General features: G+C 35.6%; 1 non-coding gene across 1 annotated transcript; it reads left to right on the top strand.

Moving 5' to 3' along the window:
* The first annotated feature begins 1,321 nt into the window (after positions 1–1,321).
* On the top strand, positions 1,322–1,394 carry TRNAK-CUU. Its single transcript has one exon. It is a non-coding gene; the product is annotated as a tRNA-Lys (tRNA).
* Positions 1,395–11,924: the final 10,530 nt, after the last annotated feature.

The raw sequence follows: 11,924 nt of genomic DNA, 5'->3' as shown, positions 1-11,924 counted from the left end.
TCATTTTAGAAACATAAAAACTAGTGACCAGAAGATGTAAGTAGATTTCAAAGGCCGTACACCTAGCGAGATAGAATTTGAGTTTTGATTTTTCAACTTCAAGAATTATGATCTTTTTCTAGTAAGCCATGCTCTTGATGACATGACAGAGATTCGGGTTATAGAGATAGATAAGCCAAGACATTCTAAAGAACAAAACAACAGTACTCAGTGATAAATTGTGTCAAAATTATTCTTTGAAGATTATGTTAGTTTTTCCATAGAAAGCATGTATCACTAACAAGCACAAATCAAGTCACTAGGCTGATAAAATATTAAAAAAAAAAAAAAAAACCTGAAATGTGGGGCACCTGTCAGGCAGAGTAATTAAAGCATAAGACTCTCGATCTTGGGGTCGTGAGTTCTAGCCCCACATGGGAAAGTGGCAAAGAGTACTTGAAAAAAAATTTTTAAACGTGCAAATGCTCAATTTAATTTATAAATACCCATTATTGGAGACTCAATACATTGTATTTACCTTTACATAATTGGAAAAGAAGCATGTATGCCATTTAAAAATTTTTCTGTCATGAAATTTCTGGAAATTGTCAGCTGGGCTTTAAAGAAAGAGGAAGACCAAGAAGATTTTTTAAATAAATAGTTATAAAAAGTATCCCTGTTTCAGCACATGACCTTTGCTTTGTCACCACTTTCCTTAGGAAAGACAAAGGGGGCACTAATGGGGTCCAGGATATACTACCCCCAAATACGGTGTCTGGGCATATTGATTACTTTAAGCTGAAGACATTTGAGAAACAGCCAGTACAGGAAGGATTTTCCCTGAATCAGTTCATAAGATCTTTACGTGAGAAGGACCCTCTCTCCTCCCAGAGGAAAGGATCATCCTTATCCCAAAAAAGAAGAGTGAGATAAATCTGAATGAACAGGTTTTGCTAACTTTCCCTCAGTTTACTACCCTTAGCTCATATCCTTTTTGTTCTGCCACATTTTTCTACCACTTTCTCCTCTTTATCAAACCTGGTATAAAGACACTCAGATTAACTCTATCTTTCTGTCTTCATTTCCATATGAAGTGCCCATGTCAGGTAAAATTTACATTAAATAAATGTGCACACTTTTCTTAATTTGTCTTTTGTCACACAGACCCCACTGAGAACCAAAAGGATAGGAGGATGAAGGTATTTTTCTTTCCCTCCAGAATAATGCTTTCAGACTTTAGCTTTCTCATACATGAGACATAGAGACTTGTCAAAATAGTATCTAAGGTCCGTTCTGGTCAATAACATTCTTAGAGTTTATTAAAATAATTAGTTGTAGGGGTGCCTGGCTGGCTCAGTCAGTAGAGCATGAGACTCTTGATCTCAGGGTCATGAGTTCAAGCCCCATGTTGGGCATAGTGCTTTGTTAAAAAAAAAAAAAAAAATTGTAAAACAGTTAACAAGTAGCAGCAATAGAGAAAGGAAGAGAAGAAAAGGGTAGTGTGATTTTACAACGTATAGTAAGTCAAGAAAAACCAAATTTTTGGCTAACAATGACTTTGGGATCTTTTTCTTTGTAGGAAACATATCTCAAAATAGCAGAAGATGGCCCAAAATGTGAAGAAGATTTAACATTTATCTCATTCTTAGGCCTTGAATCACTGCATAGAAACCATGATAGTCTAATAATTTCCATTAGATATTATATAATCATAAGGATTTGCAGTTAAATATATGGACTACAAACTTTTATAAGCTACATTTTAAAATGGGGTCAATATCATTAAATTTCAAATACAGAATGTGAAGGAAATGAACTACTTTACGTTTCAAGTGCTATCCTTATTATGAAAACATGAATCTAAATCTGCAGTTGTACTAACCTATTGCCTAAGGCATTAGAAAGAAAATACCAGTATCTCTGTGTATTTCCACAGTTAATTGTTGTACTTTCAAAATAGTGCACGATCAGGGCGCCTGGGTGGCTCGGTCAGTTAAGCCGCCGACTTCGGCTCAGGTCATGATCTCACGGTCCGTGAGTTCGAGCCCCGCGTCGGGCTGTGTGCTGACAGCTCAGAGCCTGGAGCCTGTTTCAGATTCTGTGTCTCCCTCTCTCTGACCCTCCCCCGTTCATGCTCTGTCTCTCTCTGTCTCAAAAATAAATAAACGTTAAAAAAAATTAAAAAAAAAAAAACAAAATAGTGCACGATCAATATATAAATTATAAGGTATTCACTGTAATTTTTATTTCTTAATCTTCACAAATTCATTAACAGTCAAGATAACCAGTACCTGGGACAATCTCAACTCAAAAACCATGCAAGGAGGAACCTGAAAATATTTCACGTTTGTTAGATTCTGAATACTTTAAAAATAAGTATCCCAGGGGCGCCTAGGTGGCTCAGTCAGTTAAGCATCCGACTTAGGCTCAGGTCATGATGTCACAGTTTGTGAGTTCGAGCCCCGCATCAGGCTCTATGTTGACAGCTCAGAGCCTGGAGCCTGCTTCAAATTCTATGTCTCCCTCTCTCTCTGCTCCTCCCCTGCTCATGCTCTGTCTCTCTCTCCTTCAAAAATAAATAAAAACATGGGGCGCCTGGGTGGCTCAGTCGGTTAAGCGGCCGACTTCGGCTCAGGTCATGATCTCGCGGTCCGTGAGTTCGAGCCCCGTGTCAGGCTCTGTGCTGACAGCCCAGAGCCTGGAGCCTGTTTCAGATTCTGTGTCTCCCTCTCTCTGACCCTCCCCCATTCATGCTCTGTCTCTCTCTGTATCAAAAATAAATAAACATTAAAAAAAAATAATAATAAATAAATAAATAAAAACATTTAAAAAAATTAAAAAAAAAAAGTATCCTAAAGATTTAAGGCCAAAAACAAAACTAAAATAAATCAAACAACAGTCACAAAAATCGGTAAACATCAGACTTTCAAACGGTAACTAAGACCACCAACCAACATAATTTAGGGTTGGAAAATCTATAACCCACAGTAAAAGGTGTGTTTAGGTTAAAAGAGTATATGTTATTATCTCCAACATGAATTTAAAACGGAAAATGAAAATGAGTTGCTTTTGATAGACCCTCATTTTCAAGATTCAAATCTCAAAACATTTCAGAATGACATATTTATGAAATGGTCACCTAACGAAAGACTGTTGGATATTTATATTGTTGTAATCTTATTAAGTTTGTAAGTAAAGGTTGGGAATAAAGCACAAAACTTTAAACTGGACATCCAGACGTCACTGCTAACCACAGACTTACATTCTTTCTCTATTTATACCGTTTGTTTACTTTTTGCATTTCCTCAGCTTGGACAGGGACTTTCTGCTTCTAGTCAATTTCACTCTTATTTTTGGCACATAAGTAAATTTTCCAGTACTTCTGGAAAATGTTACATCTAAACAATCCTTAGCAAAGAGATGATGGAAACATTCCTATTGGGATTTAATAAATTGGGTGGTGATAGTTGTCACTATTGTCCCAGAAGATATCCACGGTAACCCAAAACAGGTCTCCCAGTCATCTCTAGGAAGCTGACAGCAGTAATAGTTGGTGACTTCTCTCCTTCATCCCTCCCCAACACTACAATCTCAAACTACTATCCCCGTGTAAAACAAAAATGGCCTCCCAGGTTAGCCTGGCAACAACGAGTACATATTCCAGCCCCTCCTGAGTTTTCTGAATGATTCATTGAGAATTTCTGTCAATATGGTAGTCTGGAGAACTTAAGGCTGGTCTCTCGTGAGTACAGTTAACTCCACTCTCCTGTCAGTTACCAAATTGTTTTCCATCTAATCACATCATGTGATTTAAAACTAAACTTTAGAACACCATAAACGTATACTTCCCCCCCCCCCAAAAAAAAACTGCCAAAAGGCAAGGGGATATTTTGTGTATAATAACTTACAGCTTTTATGGATTACACAAACTCTGTTAAAAGGGAATAGTAAAATTAATTTCCAGATCAATACTCATCCGACACCTTCATTTGTATGCTTGCAAAAGAAGTTGCCTTATTCAAATCCCAGGGTTTTCTGTTATTATTTTAACTGGGGCTCTCCGCTTTATCTACCTGCTGGTGAGAAGTAGATTTTACTTGTTTTATTGCCCAGTCAGGAGAAAATTTCCACACCAGGGTAGCCAAACTAAAAATGAAGAGGAAATTATAAATACAGCTTGAGGAGGAAGGAAAGACCATTTCCTTTCAGCCACTCTCGATTTGGCCTGACTGCATTATGACAAATATCGTGCAGCCTCAATATAGAAAGTGCTCCTATTGTAAAACCCTCAGTGCCGCCTCTAAACAGAACACAGAAGCAGCTTCCCACCAGGAACTCCAAGGAACACCCTGCATCCCGAAAGTAGTTTCCTATCTCGGTAACTTTCAATCTCAGAATCTTTAGTTCAAAGGTAACAATTGCTGCTTATGGCACAAACGTAATGATTAACAAGATTTTTATATCGTGGTAATGGATGTGCCTGTGACCACTTCGGGGTCTATGTTAATGCCCTTTGGAATCAGGGAATGACTCCCCAGCTCTTGCTGAAATGTCCTAATACATGTCAGGAAGGGAATAGAATAAACAAAGACTATGACTTACTTGGATAGGAATCTAAGATATTTTACCATTTATCATTTCTCCTGTTTAGTTTACACAGAGAAATTCTAAATATTTCCTGGCATACCTGCATTTTCAAAGTGACCCGAAATGAAAGAGGAAACATAGCAATTTTATACAATGTAACAAATCTTACATGTTATCTTTAAAATTAAAATTTTACACTTTAGGGGCACCTGGGTGGCTCAGTCGGTTAATTCAGCTCAGGTCATGATCTCGCAGTTTGTGGGTTCGAGCCCCACGTCAGGCTCTGTGCTGACACCTCCGAGCCTGGAGCCTGCTTCAGATTCTGTGTCTCCCTCTCTCTCTCTGCCCCTCCCCTACTCGTACTTGGTCTCTCTCTCTCTCAAAATAAAATAAAGACATAACAAATATTTTTAAAAACTTTACACTTTACATTGAAATCTATGACCATTTTGAGTTGATTTTTTATGTCGGGTATGGGGTTTAGTTTGAGGTTTAGAGCCTGGTGAACAGATCTGGGACATGAAGGCAAAAGCATGGTCTATAAAAGGAAATAATCGATAAATGGGACTGCAGCAAAATTAAAAATGTCTGCCCTCCCAAAGACCTTATTAAGAAGACTAGAAGACAAGCCGTATAGACTGAGAAAATATTTGCAAACCACTTATCTGACGAATGACTTCTATATGTAATACGTAAAGAACTCTCAAAATTCCACATTAAAACAATAATCCAGTTAGAAATGGGCAAAAACAAAATAGTTCACCCCAAACGATATACAGACAGCAAATAAACTTTTGATAAACGATCAATATCACCAGCCATTAAGAAAATGCAAATTAAAAGAACAAATAAAATATCACAACACACCTTTCAGAAAGGCTAACATTTTTGAAGTTATAGCACAAAGTGCAATCCAGGAGGTAGAGAAAGGGATCTCTTCTTCACTGCTGATGGGACTGTAAAACGCCTTCCAACAAGAGCAAGCTATAGTGGGGGTGGGGGGGCGGGGGAGTAATCCCTCCTCCATTAATAAGGTCCAGACAGGGCCTTGTTCCCTATCTGCAGCGATCAGTACCTGTCCTAGGACGGCCAATAAAAAGGCTTCCTTCCCCTGACCAGAGCAATTGATTTAGGCGTGAGAAATGTGACCCATACCACGCAATGTAAGTCCTTCTGAGATTAATTCAATTAGAAAAAAGAAAACTGAAATTAGAAAAAACAAAACAAAACAAAACATGTCTTGACTTCATTTACAGTCACTCCGATGATATGGTATTTAATTCAAGAATATGTTAAAAATCTGTCAACCTATGAAGAAACTAGATACAGAATCTTTTTAAATGTTTATTTCTTTTTTTGAGAGAAAAAGAGAGAGAGTGTGAGCATGAGCATGTATGCAGGAGAGGCAGAGAGAGAGGGAGACAGAAGATCCAAAGCGGGCTCTGCACTGACAGCAGAGAGCCCGATGTGGGGCTGGAACCCACCAACCATGAGATCATAACCTGAGCCAAAGCTGGAGGCTTGACCAACTGAGCCACCCAGGCACCCCGATACAGAATAATTTTAAAGGAATGTTTTGTAGTTTGTACATAAAATGTTAGCTTTAAAGGAGGATAAAATTATAAAATATTGCTGATATATTCATTGGGTTTCTTTTCTTTCATATTGACAAGCTATGCCGAATATAGCCATTTACTTTAAAAATGTTGCTTTAGCTCCTTTTTTAAAAAAATAACTTTTTTCTTTCCTTCAGTATCCTGGCCTCTGCCCCCTTACATCTCTGAATATGAAGTATGTCATCGTTAAGTTGCAATTCTTATAACTTCCTCAAATTCCTGAAAGCCATCTCCCCCTGGGAAAAACAGGAAGAAAGAATTGAAAAGTAACAGCAAATGAGCTCTGATTAGCAGATCATCTCTGGGGTTCAAAGCTATACCCCTATGACAGCTTAAACACCCCAGAAACTCAGTAAGAATTTTTATCACCATATCATAACATGTATAAAATTGTCCTTTGATTTTTATCGAAGTTTGTACGTGTGTGTTTCACGCAATTTATTATTCAAACCAAAATTGAAAACTAGAATTAGTATACACAGAAAACGAACTGACTAGGAAATGATGCATTTTTATATTTTTCATTTTACCAGGTCGAAAATTAAAAAGTAAAATGACTTTTTTTTAATTGAAGTCCACACAACATAAAATTAACCCTTTTAAAGCTTTCAACAGAGTGGCAGTTAGTGCAGTGATGATGTTGTACAACTACTATATTAACTTTCAAAACATTTTCATCATTCTCCCCACAAAAAAAACCAAAAAAACCAAAAACCAAAAAACAACAAAAACAAACATCCATTAATCAGTAATTTTACATTATCCCTTACCTTACCCCCCCCCCCCCAGCAAGCACTAATCTCCTTTTTGTCTCTATTATTTTAGCTCCTTTGGATATTTCATATAAATGAATTAATACACTATGTGACCTCTCATGTCTGGCTTCTTCTATGTCTGGCATAAAGTTTTCAAGGTTCATCCATGTTGTAGCATGTATCAATACTTTACTCATTTGTATGGCTAAATAATATTCCATTGTATAATGCTACATTTTATTTCTCTGTTGATGGACATTACAGATGTTTCTACTTTTTAGTTATTATGGACATCGATACTATGAACATTCATATGGAATTGTTGTTTAAACACCTGTTTTCAATTATTTGGAGTATCTATCTAAGAGTGGAATTGCTGGGTCATACGGTAATTCTACCTTTTACTTTTTAAGGAACTACCTGATTGTTTTCCACAATGGCTGCTCTCTTTTACATCTCTACCAGAAATGTAATATATGAGGGTTTCAGTCTCCACTTCCTTGCCAATGCTTGTCATTCATTGGTTATTATTATCTATTATGACTATCCTATATTGTATATTATTAATAATATATATTGATAATATAAAATGTTATTTTATTATTATAAAAATTATTGAGGTATCATTGAAATACAATAGTTTATTAATTTCAAGATTTGTTGTTTTAAATTTCATTTCTATAATGACTAATCACTTTAAGAATTGTTTGTCATTGATATATGTCTTTTGTTTTGGATACTTCTTTTTTTATTTTTATTTAACTTATTTTTTAATTAACATCCAAGTTAGTTAGCATATAGTGCAACAATGATTTCAGGAGTAGATTCCTTACCCATTTAACCCATCCCCCCTCCCAAAACCCTGCCGGTAACCCTCTGTTTGTTCTCCATATTTAAGAGTCTCTTATGGTTTTGTCCCCCTCCCTGTTTTTATATTATTTTTACTTCCCTTCCCTATGTTCATCTGTTTTGTATCTTAAAGTCCTCATGTGAGTGAAGTAATATTACATTTTTCTTTCTCTGACTGACTAATTTCGCTTAGCATAATACCCTCCAATTCCATCCACGTAGTTACAAATGGCAAGATTTCATGCTTTTTGATTGAAATGAATAAAACTCCATTGTATATATATACCATGTCTTCTTTATCCATTCATCTATAGATGGACATTTGGGCTCTTTCCATACTTTGGCTATTGTCAATAGTGCTGCTATAAACATTGGGGTGCATGTGCCCCTTTGAAACAGCATACCTGGATCCCTTGGATAAATCATTAGAGAAATGTGTATTCAAGTTCTTTGTCCACATCCTAGTTGAATTTTTGTCTTTTTGTTGTTGAGTTGTAAGACTTTTTATATATTCTGAATATCAGATACTTAATATCTGTCCTTTTTCTGTTTTGGGGGTTTTCTTTTCACTTTCTCAGTACTGTTCTTTGATGCCAAAAATATGTGAATTTTAATGAAGTACAATTTACCTATTTGTTTTTCTACCATTTCTTCTGCTTTTGTTCTCACGTATAGAATCCATTGCTTAACCCAAGGTCATGATGATTTACCCTTAAGTTTTTTGCTAAGAGTTTTATGGTTTTAGCTCTTACATTTAGGCTATTGATTCATTTTGAGTGAAGTTTTGTAAATGGTGTGAGGTAGGGGTTTTGTAGCCTTTTGAGCCTCATGAATATTTGAGCCCCTGAAAAAAACAATTCTGACAACATAAAAGAATTATTTTACTGTGATTTGTTATCCTTGATTAAAAAAAATATTAATGTAGATTTTGATGTATGTATCATCCTTACAAAACTTGGAATTAGTTGATACTACTCCAGACATATCCCATATTTGATTTACTACCTACGTTAGAGTTACTGTGCCTTTCTTATTTATTTCTGCTGGCAACTTTATCACTTGAGCACTAGTCAAACAAATCTGGCAGTGACAGGGAAGTATCCAAAACTATAATGTCCAGAACATGTCTGTCAATGTTCCTAAGGTCCTCAAATGTGGTGGTAGGGGGTGGGGCTGTAAATCTCCTCTGTGATTACCACACCTCATACTTATATAGGGCTTTCCATTTTATAAAGCACTTTCAGCATAATATTCTATTTGATCCTACTAGTCTCTTTTGAAATAGACAGGACGTGTGCTTTTTCATTATTTTATACATATGAAAACTGAATCTTTGCAGAGCTAAATGATCTTCCAACGTCAAATAACAGAACATACCAGATTAGTACTCAAAACCCAGTCCTTAGACTCTGGGAAATAAATATATATATATACGTATATATATATATATATATACGTATATATATATATTTCTTTTCCTTTGCCCTACTGTGATGAGTCAGTGTGATTCTGAAGCAAATTTATAAGAGGGGTTTATCAAAATTTTTTTAAATTTTTTATTGAAAACCAGGTTTAAAAATGTTAAAAAGCTGTAAAGTGTTATTTCCTCTCTAAATGATTGTGCAGTGCGTATTTATAAGCGTTTATACAATAATTTGATAACCAAACAGCTGCTGAAACAATGAATTTTTATGACCAGCATCTCAGTTAGTGTTTTTCTCCTAAGCATGATAAAATAAAGTTTGTGTGATACAATTCATCTATTTCAGATGCGTTTAATATAAGCACCAGCAAAAGGATAATCAAGAGGAGAATCCATGAAATAAAATCACATGGGCAGTAGAGTAAAATAGAAACACATGTCAGTTACCTATTTTTTTTAACTCATGTGTGTGCCTGATCATAGAGAACAATACTTTTTGGGATTCTTTAAAAGAAATCAAAACTAGGACTTTTTAGAGCTGCATGGTGTAGACATCTATCCTTAGCTCATCATCACGTTGCACATACTAAGCGAGCACCTTTCATCTGGACAGCCCCATGCTAGATATTATAATAGGATAACAACGTGAGTAAGATTTAGTCTCTGGCTTTAGTTTACAATCAAAGAGAAGTGACATATATGTATCCAGCTAACTAGATTGTAAAAGAATACGCCACAGCTAAGGTAATGAGCTGCCCTGCAAGGTAATGAATTTCCTCTCCCTGGAGGTGTTCAAGCACAAGCTGGCCTTCCACTCAACAGCATTGTTATAACAGAAGCTGATGCCTGGGTAGAAGCTGGCAGTGAATCACTTGTTAGAGCACTTCCAATTTTAATATAAGCTCTAAAATAATACAGTTTACAGTTAAGGCTGTAAAATAAACCCCTTCTCAAAGCATTAGCTTGCTATTGTATTAATGTTTTTGGCCTGCTTATGATTTTCTTTATTCATTATTCATATGTACTTGTGAAACATTTTTATTACATCTTGAATGAAACATTTTCTACAAGAGAAATAGCCTAGTATGTCTTTGGTAATAGCAATTCCATCCAAGATAAGTCTTACAGTTATTCCAAGTGACTTTTTGTTTTGTTTTTTTTTCCTTAAACAGCCCTCTAACATTTGATAATGTTGATTCCACCACCAGAACTCTCTGCAGTTAATGCTATCACATTACTATTATACAGTGGATCAAAGGATTGTGTAAAAACTGAAATATAGTGTAATTAGTAGCTGAAAGCCCAACTAACAAATGTAAAATAAATTTTAGAGAAATACAAAGTGTTATTTGGCACTGATCACGACCATATAAAGCATGTCAAATTAAATAGCATCCCAATATGCTAACAATGTGTTTTCTAAAAGGTGAAGAGGTTAATTGTGTTGTAAAAGGAATTTCCAAAAGAATGCATCATCTATTTTACATTGAAACCTCAATTTACTATGGCAGGAAACCGTATTACTGAACTTTGCAGATTAGCAAGTAATTGACCAAACATTCAGAAATAGTTTTCCCTAATTGTTGGTTGTTGGAGCAGTATATATTATTATATTTAGCAATCCCAATGAAGTTGAATAAATTAAAGTGATCTTTGTTGTGAACTAAAATTTGTATTATACATTTTTAAGTTAATAAACTTATATGAATTTGCTCAAAGATTTCTGTGATTACATTTGTCATGGTTGATATAAAACTGCTCAGCCATTTGGAGGAAATGAATTTTTTTTCAGTGTTTTATGTTTAGCAAATGAGAATTGCTGATTATTATTCATCCTAACAACATTCACTTCTCAAATTATGAATCGAATACATCTTGATTGTGGCTTACGGTAATATGTAAAAAGTTTAATTAGTGTATACGAATGAGTTGGGCTTTTTTTCAGTAAATCTTATAGGTTTTGTTTTTACTTAGAGTTTTTAGTTTTCAACTTGTCCAGCTTTCGAAGGAGTAGAGAACCCAGTGAAAAGTGATGGCTTCCAGATAGCAACCAGCATTAGTAAACACTCTCTCTCATGTATGTCCTTCTTTTTAAAGAATGTATCATCCTTTAGCTGAAGAAATACCAGAGTGATTCTTAAAACGAAAAGGTATTAGTGATGGACAACATTACCCAGTGTTTGTATATATATATATACACACACATAGATACATATATATACATAGCAAAACCGGTCCTAACTTCATGTACTCTGCACAGGCACAGTCAGTCCTGGATAATGTGTAATAGAGATAATTGGTATTTACAAATGTTTGTGGATAGGTGAAAAATTAATATAAGATTTAGGTAAAATTCGAAAGGATTCTTATATTTATTTATTTTTTTTAATTTTTTTTTAAAGTTTTTATTTTTGAGACAGAGAGAGACAAAGCATGAACAGGGGAGGGTCAGGGAGAGGGAGACACAGAATCTGAAACAGGCTCCAGGCTCTGAGCTGTCAGCACAGAGCCCGACGCGGGGCTCGAACTCACGGACCGCGAGATCATGACCTGAGCCGAAGTCGGCCGCTTGACCGACTGAGCCACCCAGGCGCCCCTAGGATTCTTATGTTTAAAACCCGCTGCATATTATCGTTATTTTAAAAGGCAGAGCATGATTAATTAGTTCACAACCACTTTAAAGAGTCACATTAAATAAACAGCAGACCAAATTGA

This window comes from Panthera leo, chromosome B2, assembly GCF_018350215.1.
Source record: "Panthera leo isolate Ple1 chromosome B2, P.leo_Ple1_pat1.1, whole genome shotgun sequence".
NCBI classification, from domain to species: Eukaryota; Metazoa; Chordata; class Mammalia; order Carnivora; family Felidae; genus Panthera; species Panthera leo.
The sequence above is the reverse complement of the archived record's forward strand: the minus strand, read 5'-3'. Positions and strand labels throughout refer to the sequence as shown.